This window comes from Macrobrachium rosenbergii, chromosome 23, assembly GCF_040412425.1.
Source record: "Macrobrachium rosenbergii isolate ZJJX-2024 chromosome 23, ASM4041242v1, whole genome shotgun sequence".
Lineage (NCBI taxonomy): Eukaryota > Metazoa > Arthropoda > Malacostraca > Decapoda > Palaemonidae > Macrobrachium > Macrobrachium rosenbergii.
The window spans coordinates 53782251-53802586 of NC_089763.1; positions in this window are offsets into that span (position 1 = coordinate 53782251).

The following is a 20336-nucleotide window of genomic DNA, read 5'->3' on the forward strand; positions in this document are numbered from 1 at the left end:
TCACCAGTGCGAAACTACTCAAAAATAATCAATTACTGCTCAAGAATAATAAATGGTGAAACTGAAAGGTGCTAAGTGGAAATGATGGTAGGCAATATCTTCCTACTGAAAGAAGAAAGTAGTATGATACACGTTAGTTACCATAGACAGTCATGTAACTTTTAATAAAATTTCTTGTTTATATTCGTTACTGTACACAGAAATGGAAGATACCATAGTCAGTATTTATGCATATCAATAAGAAGAATAATGATGATATGGCATTTCATATATCAGAATAGATCATAAGATTAAGCAAAGTACGAACCAGTATAGAGATCCCGAACTTGTAGTTGGAAAAGAAATGTTAAAAGATATTCACTTTGAAGAAAATTCTTCTGAAAATTCATGAACATTCTGAGGTGACACCTACACTGGCTCCAGAATTGCTGAGGAACTAACAGCATTCAAGCTTACAGATTCCAGGAATGCAGTGAAAAGAAGACATTCAGATTTTATTCATGAATATATGAAAGATCAAACAGGGCCAAGGGAATGGTAACAGCACTCAGCATGCACATCACGACACACACACATTTATATACACATATGAATGTATTTATGTATGTATGCATGTAGGTATATCAGCGAATTTTACCCAACTTCCTGACCCAGCAGCGAACTGCTAACATTTCATTCGACTTACCCCTTCATGTGAGATATGATGGAAATGAACGCAATGGAACTTGATTCACAGAAATAAATTTCTGACTCACCTCGGCACCGAACCCCGGTCTTTCAAGTTAGAGTCCCGGTCGTTAGCAATTCCTCCACACAAGTCATAAAAGAAGTTGGAAGCCAAGTACTACATACATGAGGTTTTTGCTCACGCCCTGGACTCTCACTTGAAAGACCTAGGTTCGGTCTCGATGTGAGACAGAACTTCATTTCTGTGAAACAAACTCTATTGTGTTCATTTCCATCATATCTCACATGAAAGGGTAAGTCGAATGAAATGTTAGCAATTCATTCACTGCTGCGTCAGGAAGTTGGGTAAAATTCGCTGGTAAGTTGGGCCCTAGGCGCCTGCCTGGGTCATATATATACAATATATATATATATATATATATATATATATATATATATATATATATATATATATATATATATATATATATATATATATATATATATATATATATATATATATATATATATATATATATATATATATATATATATATATATATATATATATATATATATATATATATATATATATATATATATACTACATATATATATATATATATATATATATATATATATATATATATATATATATATGTGGATACACTGTGTGTGTGTGTGTATATATATTTATATATATATATACACACACACATATATATATATATATAAGATGTATTATTATCAATATTTGCTGCTAACGTCTCTACACTTAGCCAAAGAGGGGTCAAAGTCCCATCCATTAAGGGGGGATACCCCATGCCGATGATAGTGGAAGCGAAGTGGCATTTTATGGGAACAGTTTCAAAAAAGGTCAAGCAGAAAGTAGGATTTAGAAATTCATTGGGGAATAGGCATACTAGTAGTCGCTCTGTATCCTTATCCTAAGACCTATATCCCTGATGCTTTCCTTTTTGCTGGTTCTTAATTGCTTTTCCAGGAATGTGGGCACTCCTTGCTTCGACCCGCCATTTCCGCGGCCTCAAGGAATATAGATGGACAAGCATCCACGAGTGAGCCAAGACAAGTTAGTACCTACTCAGTTCTCACCCAGGCCAGACCTGTGCCTTACTACGTCCCGACTCTTGGGCTGTATCTCTTTTGTCTGGCACACTGCTGCACTGGTAAATGGGCCACAAGCGACCTGGACTACGAGCAGTCCCAGCATTGTTTAATTGAGGACATATTAGACCGTCTAGCTATTCTTACAAATGTGCACTTGCAACTGCTTTTGCCTGGTAAGACTGAAATGAGCAATGAATTACCAGTGACTGTCTCTCTCACTAAATCTCTCATTTCATTTCCTTAGAATTCATCTTCCAAAGTAAAATTCCTTGCTGAATACCAGTATGTGTGTTCCTCATATGAATTAAGTCTATTGATGAATTAATCCTTTGCTCAGTAACATGGTGACAGATTACTGGAAATGAGAGAATCTTCCATGCACGAATTCTTATCTGAGAAATCTATTTCCAGAGACGTGGTATCTCGCCCCCTCATGCTTCTGCCACTAACCTACCTGTGAGAAGTTGCCTTAAAAAATAATTAATTCAACCTTGCTACAAGCAAGCCTCTGCTTCTGCAACTGCATGTCAGATTGTACTTGTATATTCATGAGTCACAGGCTTCAGCTAGCGTTACCATTGTGTAAATTTCCTATTACCTTCTGAAAACCAGTTAACTGTAAATTTTGTCATAAGATTATTGTTGCACTTGTTTTGCTGGGTTGCATACCAGTCATGATTTATTTTCCCTACTCGAAGTGTGTGAAATAAAGTAATTTAGTGGAACCATGGGCTTTCATGGCGATCTTTCCCTTTGTTTAGATGTAACTAGAAGGTAAGCCAGCTCTTCTGTTACAAATGCTTACATATTTGGCTCTGAGTAAGTGGCCCATAAGGTAACTTTCTAAATCAGTATTCATTTCCTCTAGCCAGACCCAGACAAATATGCAACAATATATATATATATATATATATATATATATATATATATATATATATATATATATATATATATATATATATATATATATATATATTTATTTATTTATTTTATTTATTTATTTTTGTCATTTATACTCACATACATTTAAATTTCTTCAAAAGGATTAGGTCACAAATGCCATGGGCAATACCTCGGTAATGATTTACACCCAAGGGAAATCATAATTTGCCGGGTTTTTTAAATCAAACCATAGTTCGAATCCATGCCCACGCAGAGCCACTTATCAGTTATAATTCCCTTTGATGTAAGTCATTCCCAGAGTAAATTGAATTCGAAATTAAACAGTGGCTTAACATTTGTGAATATTCATATTATATATATATATATATATATATATATATATATATATATATATATATATATATATATATATATATATATATATATACACATATATATATATATGTGTGTGTATATATAAACACATATATAATATATATGTGTGTGTATATATAAATATGTATATATATATATGTGTGTGTATGTATGTTTGATATGTTTGTATATATATATATATATATATATATATATATATATATATATATATATATATATATATATATATATATATATATATATATATATATATATATATATATATATATATATATATATATATATATATTGTCAGGAAGTGTACCAAGTACCTGGTTATTACACAAATGGTCACAAAATCCAAAAATTTGCCTCACTTCAGCCAGATACCTGAACCCTCATAACAAAAACTTTACGACTGAACACTTTAAAGGTAACAGTGATCCCTTAAAACTTGCTTATCACTTGAAATATCAAACTAGGTTTATCAAGTTATGTGTGAGCCATTGAGGTATACTAGATAAAAAAGGGCTTCACTTCATTAAACAACTATAATTGTTTCCCTGGCACTTCAATTATTTGAAGGAGAGCAAAACATGTCTATCACTTTGCCTTATGTACACACAAACAACCCTATTCACTGGTGGTCGAAAAATGAAACACTGTGTTTTTTAAAAATTTAAATATAAAAATTTATTTTTAACTTCAAAAGTTATAATTAGAATTCACAATCTGAAAAATTTACCATTACTTGAAAACAACACAAGATTTAATTAATTCTTAAACAAGATTAATTCACAAAACTTTAATTTATCAAGAAACTACGTTAACTAAGCAAAATTCAAACTATTAAGATTTACTCAAGATTTGAAAAAGAAATCTTAACAAATGAAAATCATATCAAGTATGCAATGTTAAAGTATCAACATATGTAAAATGCTAAGTAAATAAATGTTAAATCACCAACACAAAGTCTGGGTAAAACTATGAAATTGTAAACACAAGAACACACAAAAAATGTAAAAACAAGAACATACAAAAAATGCACAAAAGGTTTAACAACAACAATTTCACTAAGGCAAAATCTCTTTAAAGTTTCTATCTTTTCACTATGGTAAAAATAAGTAAAAAACCACCTTACCTTATACAAGTTTCTGTACACTTTTACAAAACTCTTGCTGTGGGAGAAACACACATTTTATCTAAGGCACCATTACACTTATTTTACACTTTCTTGTACTAAGACCTCAAAAAAGATACATACTTTAATAGTGACCACACCAAATCTGCTATATTGTAAATTTTACTCTCCTCTGAAGGAAGAGAGGGATAAGAGAGAGAGAGACAAAACCTAACCAAACTCTACAGAGTCTCTGTCTGGACTGATCAGTTTCCCAAAACTCTACTATGAGAATAAACCTATGTTGCCAGTTGAGCATTTTTTGGAAATGGGTCACTCTGGAAATATTCCCTGGAAAAAAAAGGAATAAATTGGGGTTTTCCCATGGAGGATGGAAAATAATCAGGGAATTATTCTCTGGCTCGAAAAGAGCTATCTGGGCCTGTCAACATACATCCTTTTAAATGGAGAGGGGATTTCCTGTATTTACACATGTCCAAACAGAAAAGGTCTCTGGATTAAGCAGCATATCTAAACCTGTCATCCCACATTTCATTAGTTAATAGAGGATTTCCTGTCTTAACACTTGTGCAAACAACAAACTTTTAGACCAGCCAATGTTATCTAAACCTGTCATCTCATCTCCCTTTTAGTTGACAACTTAGGTGGTTTAGGGCCTCTCTCGCATAAAGAGACAGATACCGTGGTCACACACTCGATACCTGAACATGAAAATGTATCTTATCTCTAAAATCACACAGTCAACTAGCCCTTTCAAATCTGAGACATCTCAACACACAACACATGACAAATACAAGAGAAAACATATCAAAATTACAAAAAAATTAATTTACATACAATTTACAGACAAACATACATATCATAAGACATATAATTATAATATATATATATATATATATATATATATATATATATATATATATATATATATATATATATATATATAAACGATATATATATATATATATATATATATATATATATATATATATATATATATATATATATATATATATACTGTACTTACAATGAGCCCTCTGCTTTTCCTCCTAGAGGGAGTAGTATCAGCAAATATTTTGCGATGACTGCACAGACATCTTGGTCTTTTCCATTCCTTTTGTGAACATCACAGCTGTTTGACTGCCAGGTACATATTCCATTGGCTGGTTCAACAATAGCACAATACATTTTTAAGGGAGCATGTTAATCCTCAGCTAGGAATCGAATTTGGGTTCCCTGCTTACTAGGCGAAATTTCTACCAGTTACACTAAAAGACACTGGCATCCATTTGTAAGGTCCGTGGTTTGATATCCTCCTGTCGCCACCAGTTGTCCCAGTAATGAATGGGTACCAGTGTCAGGTGGGTGTCCCGGGTCAGTGGCTGAAAAATGGAAGGGCCTATGTTTCTGGGACCATCTGTGTAAATTGGAATACGTGTAGATATATGTAAATATACATATATATATATATATATATATATTGTTACGTGTGGGAGGTCTTGGTTGATCATGTATTATTCAATTTACGTAATTTTTACGGCCCTGCAAACCAAGATTACACGTAACCTGTCACTTGAAGCCAAAAGTTAACCTCAAAGACAGACGTTAATTAGCCAAAGGTCGCCAGTTAAGGGTTATTAACCTTAACAAAGAATATTTGAGATGAATTTGATTTTAAACGCAACGGTTCTTCCAAACATTCGGACGCGAGGCATACAAAAGCATCGAGATTTAACCTGATTTTGCTTACCCTAAATCCTAGGTATTTTACTGGAATAATGGGGTTGAAGCTAACAATAAAATAATTTGACTTAATCTAGACTTCGTGAACACATATACCGTAAGTGGTGGCTGAAGGGGAACAAAGGAAATTTGAAATACAGAAAAGGATAAAAGAATGGGCGAAGTTTTGAACAAAAAGCGACTTTACCTTAGGACGAACGTTGTGCGCATCAACGACCGACGTGGAGTTCTTGCAATTGTTTCTTCACTTCACTAATAGAATAATAGACAAAGAAAGGGGAAGAGGTCCAACTGGACGTGTTATCTCTCCGAAAGCTTGGTTCTCTCTGAAGTTCTCGGACCGGCCTAGGTCAACAACAATCACCCCAGGTGTCCACGTTCTTGTATTCAAAACATTCTGCCATGAGACAGGTAGGAAGGAAAAGGGGACCTTAGGACCACCTATTCTTAAGGCTGATAGGGAAATTTTCCTATAGGGTAAAAGGCCTAACTTACCTATCCCGTTCTCCAACGGACGTTAAGGTTTGAACTAAGACGCACCTATATAGACAATGTCTTTTCCCGGTCTCAGTCAGGCTGATATTTTTACAATCAAAAGTTACGAGGGCGAACAGCAGTAATATTTGTAAAAGCTCCCCTTAAGAGGGCCTTCACTCCTTTTCGGGCGTGAAGGTCTATACTAAACAAGCTGTTCGCCTCTCGTAGGTTACTCTCCTTCCCCTGAGCAGATTAGTCCTGGTTAGCCTACCTAGCTACAGAACTACCTAACCCTAGATAGGATATGAGCTATAATCACTACTTAACCTAATTCTAATAGTACTAGAAGGTGCTCACGGTTATTATAGGCTACCTCCTACAATCATGATGTGTTTTAGACCTAGCCTAGTGGTACATTCTATGATATTCCCTAGCCTAACCTATCCTAACCCGACCGTAGCACCAACATAAGAGTTAACATTCTAACTAAATTACAACATGGTTTATGTTTAATACAATTAAAATTTACTAGTTAATTCATGAGGGTTGCCTCATATGATAAATGGGTGCCTCACTGAGGTCTTAGGCCATGCGTGTCACGAGCATCGTGGCTCGTTTCACAATAGTTAAGATTACTGAAATAAGTTAGGCTACTTACATGATTACTGCGGCTCGGTGGTAAGTGGAAAGAACAAGGTTACTAAATTGATGTACCGTACTTTAAGGTGGCCTAGGCTAGGTACAAATAAAAGGAAGAGATCACACTGGCTACCTTCTCTGGGCAAGGGGCCAGGATCACTCTTAGATGTTAGGGCACTAGATGAGCGTATAGCTCGGCAACTACTGGGCTCTCTTCCGCCCCTTCTTCTTCTTCTTCGGTTTCCTCCAAGGCCTATCAGTAGCTGGCCTAGCAGGTGATGAGAGCACCGACTCGGGGACAGGCCAGAAGGGCTAGCGGGGCGCGAAGTCAGGGGCAACTGCAAAAGCTGGGGAGGACTCCTACTCCGGCTGCTGCGACAACCGGAGCGAGAGCGATCTCGACTTCTGCGTCCGAGGATGCCAGTTCCTGGTTCTTCCAAGGGAGGTACCATTTCGATCCTCCAGGGTTCATCCCTGGATTCAAATTTGCACAGAAGAAGTTTCCGGGTGCTGGAGGCTCTCCAGTCGCGATGATCAACTGCATGGGGAATCCTAAATCTCCCGGAGGAGGATTCGCCTCATGATTTAGACCCGGCATAGGGCCTTTTCCATTGGTAGCTCAACGTCCGTGGCGGACGGAGTCTGGCACTGCTCAGTGCTCGCAAGTGGCACTGGCAGCAGTTGAGGGTCAGGCATGCCTGACAAGGGGTCCGGAGGTGCAATACCTCTCGGACGACTTGGGTTTGGCTGCGGCAGAGATTCCTGCCCCAGCAGGAGATCGTAGCCTCTCCTAGAGTTTTGTTCGGGGCGTCCGCTGGGCGTTGCTTGCTTGGGCAGCCCTCCCAATTTGTGGGAGTGGTCTGCCCGATTGCACGTCCTGCAGCGGTACTGCTCCTCCTGAATCTCTCTTCGCGGAGGGGAGGACCTCTTGGTGGGCCAGCCCTTTCGCGATTGGAGAGGGGCTAGGCCTGAAATAGGTTGGGTGGTGCCCCTTCCGCGGACCACTTTGGTGGGCGGAAGGTGGAGGTTTGTCATTTTGAGAGTTTTAGATGGGGCCTCCGTGGAGGAGGTAACGTGGCTGCGGAGTGGCGTTGGTGACGGGCTTCCGCAGAGAAGATCCTGACCCAACAAGAAGACCACTCCGGGCCGAATTCCACCTACCACGCCAAGGCGGTGGGGTATCGTGCCCCAGGTGTCATTACCTGGAGTTGGACCGTAGGAACGGTAATGGTGTGGCCCTCTATCCACTTCATTTCCCACCGCGTTTCTTCCAACCACAGCACCGGCTGGCACTTGGGCCCTGGCGATCAGGCTAATATCTGCCGCAGTGTCTACTGTGACCGGAAGGGTCACTGGCAGGCTAGTGCTCTGAAGAGGGGCCACCGAGATGAACTGGGTTTCCAGTCTCTCGGGTAAAGGATCCGTGCGGACCAGCAGCAGAAAATGAAGTGCTGATTAGGTTGACAAATTTGGTGGTGGGGACATGATGTGGACAGGCCGGAGATCCAGCATTGTAGTGGCTAGCAGCCCCACAGGATCTGCACGGGCCTTTTGGATGGGCTCGGTGGCCTGCAGTAACTGTTGGAGGAGAGGCTGAGCGGATGAATCGGGAGCGGAGTTCTGGCTGGTAGGGTTAGGCTGCTTATTAGTGCCGAGTTTGTATCGGCACTCCCAGCTTCAGCGTGGCCCCCTTCTTGCAATAGTTGCACAGGGTCTTGCTAGGCAGTCCATTCTTCGGGCGAGTGGAGTTCGAGAGGTAGGCCGGAGGGATGATTCGCTTCTGAGAGGTGCTATGCGACTGATTGAAGGTTTCCCACGAATCAGCCATGCGACAAGCTTCCATAAGTGTGGAGGGCTGTTTATCGTTAAGATATACTGCAAGGGGCCCTGGCACACATTGGAAAAGGTCTTCTAGCATGGTCCGATTGAAGAGATCCTCAAACGTCGTGCAGGCCAAGGAGTCGAACCAGCGCGTACCGGACTGGGTTTTGTGACATGCCCATTCTGTCCAAGACCAGCCGACTTCCTTGGCAAGACCTCGGAACCGTTGTCTCCATTTTTCTGGGGTTATTTCGTGAGGCCTTTGTAATGACTCTCTGAACTTCCGCCATGTTGCCTCTCTGGCTCTTCTCCAGTGAGCGAAAGCGCTGCCTGGCTTTTCCTCCATATGCTTGGCTAGTATTAAGGCTCTCTCCGTCTCCGTGGTGCTGTAGTTATCGAAAAGAGCCTCGATCTCCTCCAGCCATGCTTCTGGCTCGTCCTCAGTCCACTTGGGGACTAGGGAATTGATGCTCGAAATTGGGCGTTTGATGCAGCAGGTGTAGGACTGGAGGCTTGATGGTTAGCCATAGCTTCGGCATTCTCCATTTTCGCTCTCTCAAGCTCGAGCTCCTTCTCCTTTAGGGCTAACTCAGTTTCCTTGCAGGCTAACTCATGCTGTCTCCTTCTTTCTTCTCTTTCCTCTTCATACTGCCTTTGCTCGGCTTCATACTTCCTCTGCTCGGCTTCATACTTCCTCTGCTCGGCTTCATACTTCCTCTGCTCGAGTCTTTCTTCCTTCTCCCGCTTGGCCAAGTCGTCCACTTGCTCCTTAACCCAGGTGGTAAGTTCAGAGCCGGTGAGACCTGCCGCCGTCCCCAGCCCCAGGAAAGTTTTATAATGCTCTGCTGCCATGGTTCTGGTGGGGGAAGGGCGTCTAACCGGGTCGACTGGGCGTGCCAGGGCAGCGAGGAAGTGTCTCTTCAAATGACGTGGCACCCTTTCAAAAGGTGGCACTGTAGTTTGGGTGTGCCGTGTACAGGTCACACTGGTGGCACTCAGTATCCCTAGGCACTGGTGCAGGTTAGGTTCCAGAAGAACCTTCTCTTCTGTGTTCCCTTTTGGTTTTGTTTTTATTTATTTTTTCAGGATTCTTGCTTGGTGGCACTTATGGTGCCAATGTGTTCCTAGGGACCCTCTACTGGAGTCCAACTAGGCTATATGGGAGGAAAGGCACTCTACACCCCTGCAGAGTGCAACAATCGAATGAGAGAGAAAGGGAAGGTAAAGAGAGAGAGAGAGATAGAGAAGTAAGCTATTCCAGTGATGAGTGCTGCAAATTATTGGCACTGTGGAATAAAGTGAATTTGGGTTTTTTTTTTTTTTTTAAAGATCCTCGTGAGTGGCTGGTCCCAGTACTGGCCCCTTCTTTTTTTCAGAGGGTGAAAACTACTGTTGGCTTTTTGGTCTGGATAGCAGGCCTCACTCGTGACCGACAGTTTATCACTATATCGTAATTACTCTTAACTTGTCCTCATCTATTGTGGGACAGAGGTGTTTCTTTTATTTGGTTAAAGTATTCGAATTAATTAGCCTAGTGTCGGCCGTTCTTTCTTTGAAGAGGGTCACGTACACTTAGGTTAGGAATGCTTACTTGAATGACACGAGAGAGAGAGAGAGAGAGAGAGAGGAGAGATTTTCAATCAGCGAATTTCTTGCTGCTTGAGAACATGTAAACAAAGATTTTATACATGCACAATGGCATGGATCTTAATAAAATGATATAGATGCGTCGTCTTGGCTTCCTTAGGGATTACTTTATTATCTTAATTTTCCCGGAGCCGACGTCACAAAAGTTTATCGTAAAATTTTTAAATTTTCTTTATATGATTTTATAGTAGGTATTCGTATAGGAACTTGTTATTACTCCTAACTAAGGCCTATCTTTCCCTGCCTAAATTATCTTTTGGTTTTTTCTAGCTAAGATATTAGGAGGTGGGTTCGCTACGAAAAAAAAAAAAAAGAAATGCCCCCCCAGAGTGTCTCGGGCAGAGGTCACAATAACAAGGTCGTTGAGATGGCGGCCAAGGTCCCGTTAGGCCTAAATTTCAAAACAGCCTCGGCCAGCGAAGGAAACCCCAAAATGGCCGTTCTCTCACAAACAGTTCGAACAATTTCAAAACAACCGCGCGAACATGGCGGAGGGATCCAAGATGGCGGGTATTTTCTTTTTCAAACAAATTCAAAACAACAAACGAAACAAATGCAGGTATCCAGATTTTACTTTAAATATACCAATCATGCATAGCGTTTTACGTTACGGATGGAAAACTAAATTACCAAACAACTTTGTCTTTTGTTATCGTATTCCTCACCCGGAGATTAAACAAAAGAATGAAAAGAGAGATGCTGGCTTGCCTGCGTAAATTTACGTTGTTAACGGTACCTTTATTGTAAAATTACTATTTCAGTTCGTTTGCTACTTCACTGACACGGTTTTTGAATGATTCCCGCTATATGCAAACAATAACGATCGGAATTTCCGACGCGATTTCTAAATTACTTTGTGTACATGAGCTGGGCTCCGCGATTCTCGGCCTTTGAATTCGTTACTTGAACGACTTGACTCACAATCCGAACACGGTACAATGTCCTTGTCTTAAACGTTATAAATTATGACTCTGCTCTCGACGCACCCTTTCCTACGCTAATTCTCGCTACACTTGTTATTATAACTATTCTCTTTACTGCTTATTATTATGCCTCGTTCCTTGTTTGGAAGAATGAAATGGAGTTCGATATCTGACTTTTATTTTTTTGGAATTAATGTAATTTTAATTTCCTTTTCTCCAGATTCTTTCTCTAAAATGTACTTTAGATTCTACGCAAGATCGCCAATGTTACGTGTGGGAGGTCTTGGTTGATCATGTATTATTCAATTTACGTAATTTTTACGGCCCTGCAAACCAAGATTACACGTAACCTGTCACTTGAAGCCAAAAGTTAACCTCAAAGACAGACGTTAATTAGCCAAGGTCGCCAGTTAAGGGTTATTAACCTTAACAAAGAATATTTGAGATGAATTTGATTTTAAACGCAACGGTTCTTCCAAACATTCGGACGCGAGGCATACAAAAGCATCGAGATTTAACCTGATTTTGCTTACCCTAAATCCTAGGTATTTTACTGGAATAATGGGGTTGAAGCTAACAATAAAATAATTTGACTTAATCTAGACTTCGTGAACACATATACCGTAAGTGGTGGCTGGAAGGGGAACAAAGGAAATTTGAAATACAGAAAAGGATAAAAGAATGGGCGAAGTTTTGAACAAAAAGCGACTTTACCTTAGGACGAACGTTGTGCGCATCAACGACCGACGTGGAGTTCTTGCAATTGTTTCTTCACTTCACTAATAGAATAATAGACAAAGAAAGGGGAAGAGGTCCAACTGGACGTGTTATCTCTCCAAAGCTTGGTTCTCTCTGAAGTTCTCAGGACCGGCCTAGGTCAACAACAATCACCCCAGGTGTCCACGTTCTTGTATTCAAAACATTCGCCATGAGACAGGTAGGAAGGAAAAGGGGACCTTAGGACCACCTATTCTTAAGGCTGATAGGAAATTTTCCTATAGGGTAAAGGCCTAACTTACCTATCCCGTTCTCCAACGGACGTTAGGTTTGAACTAAGACGCACCTATATAGACAATGTCTTTTTCCCGGTCTCAGTCAGGCTGATATTTTACAATCAAAAGTTACGAGGGCGAACAGCAGTAATATTTATAAAAATATATATATATATATATATATATATATATATATATATATATATATATATTTATATATATATATACATTTATATATATATATATATATATATATATATATATATATATATATATATATATATATATATATATATATATATATATATATATATATATATATATATATATATATATATATATGTGTGTGTGATTGTGTGTGTGTGTGTATATATATATATATATATATACATATATATATATATATATATATATATATATATATATATATTTATATATATATATATATATATATATATATATATATATAATCTTTCTCTAATGCAATTATGCTTCAAGGATATGTTTGTGATCAAATTTTGTACATGTAACTAACGAAAATGAGACAAACATATGATAGAAAACATTAATACGATCACAAAAAAGTGAAGTTTAAATGTAAGAGCAATGCTGCAATTGCATTCGTTTACAAGTATACTCTCTCTCTCTCTCTCTCTCTCTCTCTCTCTCTCTTCTCTATGTCTCTCTCTCCTCTCAACGCAACAGTTCCTTTGACTCCGAGCGTATTTCTCATTATCCTATAAATTCAACTGGCAAGCACTTTACTTTCAGCGAGCATCGCATTCAGCAGACGAAGACTTCGTCTCATTTTGAACCCAGCGAGTCTTCTCCTTTAGAAGACGAATGGGTATTCTTCGAACAGACACAAAGATGTCGACTTAAAATTTTAGATCAAAGTAAATCACTGAGGAGTAAATACATTTGATGTAATCTGATTTGATATGAATGGTTATAGCGTTTAATTCAGGTACCTAATCTAAAAGTGCAAATGTTCCTTTATCTTTGAGCCATATCCTTAGAAAGTACTGCATGTGAGTATGTTATGTTACAGGTAAACGAGGTAAAATATCAAATATCTTAGCAAAAACAGACAGATCACCCAATATGTTAAAAAAATGTATAAGAGAGAGTTTCCATGATAACTGGAGGAGGGGATTGAAAGTGATGTTTTACTTTAGTGAAATGTGCCATTCAGACAATTTATCACAGAACTGTACAGTAGGGAAGTTCAAGAGACTATTATATGCGTTTCAGATCCAAGCAAATACAAATTACCGGTACTGATTCATGGATTATGTAATATTCGATATATGTATGATTTAGTAAAATTCTTCAAAATTAACAAGATTCGGCGATAAAAAGATGAAGGAAATATATTTTTTCCAATAATGTAAATCGGTTATCAGTTAGACCAGCAATGAATGGGAAAAATTAACTAATCTAAGACCACTACGTACTTGAAACAATTTTCCTAATTCTAAATAATTATTGCGTTACTTCAAATGATTTTTCCTTACAATAAGGTCAGTCTGTCAGGTGTTTGAAAATGACAACATACTAATCTTTATTGTTTTGTTAGTAAGACTGTGTAGCACAATCTAGTTCTGTTAGATTTTTTGAGCTTTTTAACAATACAGTGTGTTCATTAACTGCTATTAGTTGAAGCCATATGAATGACCGTAATGATGAAACGAACCTTTATTACATAACTGTTTGGTAATGGAATATGGCGAATGCTCCATCATATAACAAAATGACAATTTTTCGTTGTAATCCTTTTAGGTATTTTCACCTGCTTACCAGTTCTTCGACAGAGACACTTGCCATAAGACCAGCTTCTCAACAAGACAACAATTAGTATTTCTTAGTTTAGAAAAAAAAAATCGTAATTACATAATGAATGAAAATGACTAACTTCTAAAGACATTTTTTTTCTGCAATAAAATAATATACAACTTAAAAAAATCACTTGACATTCTGCTTGTTGATCTTAAGTTCTCTTGTCAACTAGAACTAGCAAAAAAATTCCTTTCGTTGTTATCTCTTAGGAAAAATTTGTACCCTCTTTAAATAACTTGTAAGGCTTGTTTGTTGTTGTGTAATATGGCCTTTAGTCAACAATTCCACTACAAAATACAGATGTGATATTTTCTGATTTAGTCTAAATAAATTGTTTTTAGTTCTGGTTCCGGACGGAAAAAGAGTATTCAGGGTCCAGTAATGAATTTGTTTTCTTCCCTCTCCGTGGGACGCTCTCTTTAATCTCTCCAGAATCGCACTTCTCCTTCTCCTTCATTCCCAACTCCCGTTATCTCTCTTCCGAACAATGGCATTTATCCAGTCCCTATTCCCATTTCTCTCTTCCATTGGATTGCATCTGGTCCCCATCGTTTGTATGCAATTCCCTCTCACCTCTTACATCGTTTTGGTCTCTCCAGCGTCATCACATCTTCCAGCAAATTCTCAATTCTACCACCTCATTTCGGATTCGCCATTCTTCTTGCACGCCTTTGTCCTTCTCTTCCTCCTTTTTCTTCCTTTCTTTCCGGGCCAGAGTCTTCCTTAAGAGTTTCTAGATCCAAGTTACTGATTGTCTTTCTCTTTATTGTAATCATCATTGTAATCATCATTCCCTCTGTTTTCAAAGTCTTGCCTCTCCTGCTTTCCTTCCTTTAGGAGCCTCTTAGGTGGCTGTTCTCTCTCTCTCTCTCTCTCTCTCTCTCTCTCTCTCTCTCTCTCTCTCTCTCTCTTCTTCGTCCCACGTTATGTTGATTTCCCTGTGCGCTCTTAGTAGCTTCAGACTTGGCTCCGTTAACAAGACTTACTGTCGACAACAAACGTCTCGGCCATGCTTTTGGGAGGCCTGAATTCATCTCCGCTCTCTCTGTAAACGACCTTCTCAAAGACCAATTAAGGAACGAAGCCTCTTTTCTCATCTCTCGTTCTTTCCCCTCTCATCCATCCCTCACCCCTCACTCCCCTCTCTCTCTCTCTCTCTCTCTCCCTCCCCCCGATCTTGATCTCAATCTTGAATATATCTGAAATGACAGAAACTCATCAGTGAGTTTTAACGCACTCCCGAGAAAAACAAGAGCGCCTCCATTGCCGTGAAATATTTTTTCCATTTCCTCTTCCATTTGGGAATTGGTAAGCCGGAAGCATTATAATGTGGTTTTTCCTTCATGTGGTTTTTTCCTCGGATGATTTATTTCCTAATTACTCTGACCGTTAATTCACCTTGGCAGTTTGTACTTATCTTATCTCTATCGTCGAGCGGACGAGTTAAGCTTTAAGAATATCTGGGAGATTTCATGTGGTAACAGGAAACGAAAATATAAAATAAAGTGTACGGTTCTTGTTTATAAACATGCACACACCTCTCTCTCTCTCTCTCTCTCTCTCTCTCTCTCTCTCTATTATCTATATATATATATATATATATATATATATATATATATATATATATATATATATATATATTTATCAAGATATATATAAAGTGTTTGCATGTATATATGTATACATTTAAATACACACATTTATATATACAGTACACACACACACACACACACACACACACATATAATAAATATATATATATATATATATATATATATACATATACATACTAGCTGACCAACCCGTCACTGCCTGAGAAACCTCTGATTGACAACTGTTAAACTCTCTCTCTCTCTCTCTCTCTCTCTCTTTCCCCTCTCTCTCCTCCCTAACACCCCTCTACTCTCTCTCTCTCTCTCTCACTTCCTCTCTAACTCTCTCTCTCTCTCTCTCTCTCTCTCTCTCTCATTCTTTCCCCTCTTTCTCCTCCCTAAGACCCCCTCTATTCTCTACTCTCTCTCTCTCTCCTCCCTAACACCCCCTCTACTCTCTCTCTCTCACTTCCTCTCACTCTCTCTCTCTCTCTCTCTCTCTCTCTCTCTCTCTCTCTCTCTCTCTCTCTCTCTCCCTTTTCCTGTTAAGATAGTTTTTGAATTACTTTATTTTATTTTTCACCCCTTCTCACCTCCCATTCCTACTGGGGCTGAACTTGGACTTAAAGGGCATCAGACGTGTCACTATTCATCTCAGCAATCTCGAAAACTATGGATTAGACACTAATATCTGTCATTTTTGACATTTTATTTTTCACCCTTCTCACCCCTCTTCCTATTGGGGCTGAACTTGGACTTAAAGGGCATCAAAAGTGTCACTATTCATCTCAGTGACCTTGAAAACTATGGATTAGACACTAATATCTGTCATTTTTGGTATTTTATTTTTCACCATTCTCACCCTCGCTTCTTATTGGGGCTGAACTTGGACTTAATGGGCATCGAAAGTGTCACTATTCTTCTCCACGACCTCAAAAACTATGGATTAGACACTAACATCTGTCATTTTTGGCATTTAATTTTCACCCTTCTCACCCCCCCTTCTTATCGGGGCTGAACTTGGAATTAAAGGGCATCGAAAGAATCACTATTAATCTCAGCGACCTCGAAACTATGGATTAGATACTAATATATGTCGTTTTCTGTTATTTTCACGTTACCTCCTTCCCACACACCGCCCCCTTTGGTGCCAGTGATGTCTTACCACCACAGTATTCTTTTCCAGTTAGTAAATCATATTTATACCAAGTTTGGTTGAAACTGCTCAGTGTGTTTCAGAGTTATGCTGGAACATGCACGCATACATGAATACATACACACACATGAATACATACATCATTTATAAATATATGTATATAAATATACATAAATATATATATATATATATATATATATATATATATATATATATATATATATATATATATGTATATATATATATATATATATATATATATATATATATATATATATATATATATATATATATATATATATATATTATCCATCCTGGACAACCATCCAGTTGCAGACTAAGTGTTTAACCAGTTATTTCATCGTCTGCGTACGACAGAACGAGAAATCTCAGTTCTTTGTTTTGTTAGCAACTTAAAATAAAGGAGTATATCAGAGGCAATATACGAGAAATTACACAATCAGTTCCAGAAGGCCTAACTAAGTATTGCTCCTTTTAGATGGGGAACTATTTTCAAGAAAAGAATTGTCCAAAAGGATGAAGGAAATAACTCTGTTCAGGGATTTCATTGCAATACAATTAGAAGATATGAACATACATCTACAACAGTCTGTGATTACGTAATTGGGAAGATTTTTCCATTTCTAGAAGGCTGACCATGCATTCGACATTACAGAAAATGAAACCTAAGATGACCACTTCTCCTTTGCAAACAACAGTTAAGGAACAGATGCATTTTAGTTCTTAGACAAGGGCACTGAGATGCTTCAGACCAAATGAAAAATAAGGTTGTCTTAATAGTGGTTCATAGCCATGTCTAGCTCTAGAACCAAATCTGCCTTTGATACTTTAAGGAAAGAAATGAATACCAAATCACATAATGGAGACACTACGTTCTTCAGCTCCGTTCTGTGAAACAAATGTTTTCCAGTTTGGCTTAAAGGAAAGTCTGTCTGCTAGCGGCAAAGGAATAAATTTCATAAAATGTTGTCATTAAAACCCAGAATATTCAGGCAGCTTTGCGAGTGGGTGGAAATTGAGCACGCAGTGATTCTCTCCCACATGGAATAATTCTGGCTCTCATAAAAAATCATTACCCATATTGTGGAGCTCAAAGCTGAGATTGCTTCACCCGTATGAGAGCATCAGAAAAAGTTTGCAGTAATATTTGAAAATTAGTTATTTATCTTTTCTCTCCTTATTTGACAGTTATTGCGATCGCATTCAGTAGCCTTAACGTGATCATACAAGGAACAGATATGTAGAAGAATCTCTCATTTTGTAAGCAATGTGTCTAGGAATAATGTGTGGAAGCTTATTGAAAACAATTACTTTTTACATTCTGAGTCCACCATGCCACAGTACCTTCCCAAGAAATATTCAGTTTTAGCAACTACTTTTCCGGCTAAAAAAAAACTGGCGGTGTTTACTTGAAGGAAAAGCGCACTGATGAGCAGGTGAATCAAGGCTGCCGAACAATATTCAGACAATTACTGCTCTTTAGCTTCCATTGTGACCAGATGTGCCATATACTTGGCTGATGAAAAGACTAGGGTTTATCATTCAATTTTCAACTACTGATCTCTCTCAGAGTATTTGCTTTAAGATAAAATTACTGTGGTCAGCACCAAAACTCACTTTAACGAGCATGGATAAAGATTGCTACAAAAATCCTTGTATGCTCTCAGCTGTTTTTAAAGGGATAATGGACTACCTTGGCCTGGTTGAGGGGAAGCTAAAATGAAAAATGATGACTTACTGAATCACTAAAAAAGAAGAGTAATTTGGCAAATGTACTCATTTTAAAGAAAGATTTAATTCAGCTCTGTCCCTTCTTGTCTAGAGATATTCAAAAGTACTCATTTTAAACAAAGTCAATGCTGTTGAAATTCAAGCAATGCTTTAAAAGCATACGCTCTGCTGCTCCACTGTTTAATTTTCGTTATAACCCAAATAAATACTACGCTTAATTTGGCCAGTCTCGTCCAAAAAAGAAATTCTGGGAATTATGAACACAAAAATCAGGTATATTTAATTTGAAGGTCAAGTATTGATTTCAACATTTAAATTTGATGAAGGATTACGGTATAGATGAAGCTTTAAATTCAAAAGTTAGTTTTGGTCAGGCTTTATCTGATTATGAAATTTACATACAACAATAACAATCTCGTATGTTCAGCTTCTAGTGATTCATCATTTTAGTTCCGCCATACAAATCAGCACAAAAAAATTTGCGCATCGTTCGCCTTGTTTATTTTAAGTTTCATGCTTAGAGTATTTAACGCTACAACCTAAGCAAACGCACCGTTTGTCATTGTACGTGCGTCAAATCCCCGAGTGTACAAAGGAGCAGATGTGCATCCTCTCTCTCTCTCTCTCTCTCTCTCTCTCTCTCTCTCTCTCAGTTCGAGCGAAGGTTTCATCGCATCCTTCCCCATTGAGGAGAGGAATTCTTCCTTTGCCAATTTCGTAATCCTCATCAATTCTGTCCCTCTCTGTTGGCGGTGTTTATTGGGACACAGATAAAGATAGATGGAGACATATTGCCAAGCTCATCCTTCACTATAAATTGTCCCTCCCTCCACGCCGCCTATTAACCTCTCCTCTGAATGTCCCGCTTTTAATCTATATTTATGACCTGTTACTCTCTATAAAAGAAAGCGACCGAGAGAGAGAGAGAGAGAGAGAGAGAGAGAGAGAGAGAGAGAGAGAGAGAGAGAGAAACGAAAGGATTCCACGACATCCAATTTCTTCCCCCCAAAACAAGACTGTCTTCATTGGGGTCGATTTGGTACCTTCATTGAAACCCGATTTCAAATTCCATTTCTGTCCTTGACCAAAGAAAGAGAAAGAAAGAGAGAAAGGAAGAAAGAAGAAGGGGACGCTTTCTATTATCTGATTGTTTGTCCAGATGGCTCAGTGTCATATATACGTCGGCATCTTCTGCTGGAAGTGGTCGTTTGTCCGGATCCCTGATTGAATGCCTTCATATTTGTCTCGGTGACCATAACGATGGTTTATATATACGTAAATCCTTTTCGACTCTCTTTCTCTCTCTCTCTCTCTCTCTCTCTCTCTCTCTCTCTCTCTCTCTCTCTCTCTCTTTACCGGTGTGGTCATACTCGTGCACGCACACATACACACAGAAAATACTCAAACACACACACAAACACACATACATACACACACATATACATACATACATACATATATATATATATATATATATATATATATATATATATATATATATATATATATATATATATATATGTGTGTGTGTGTATATCTATCTATCTATCTATATATAGTATA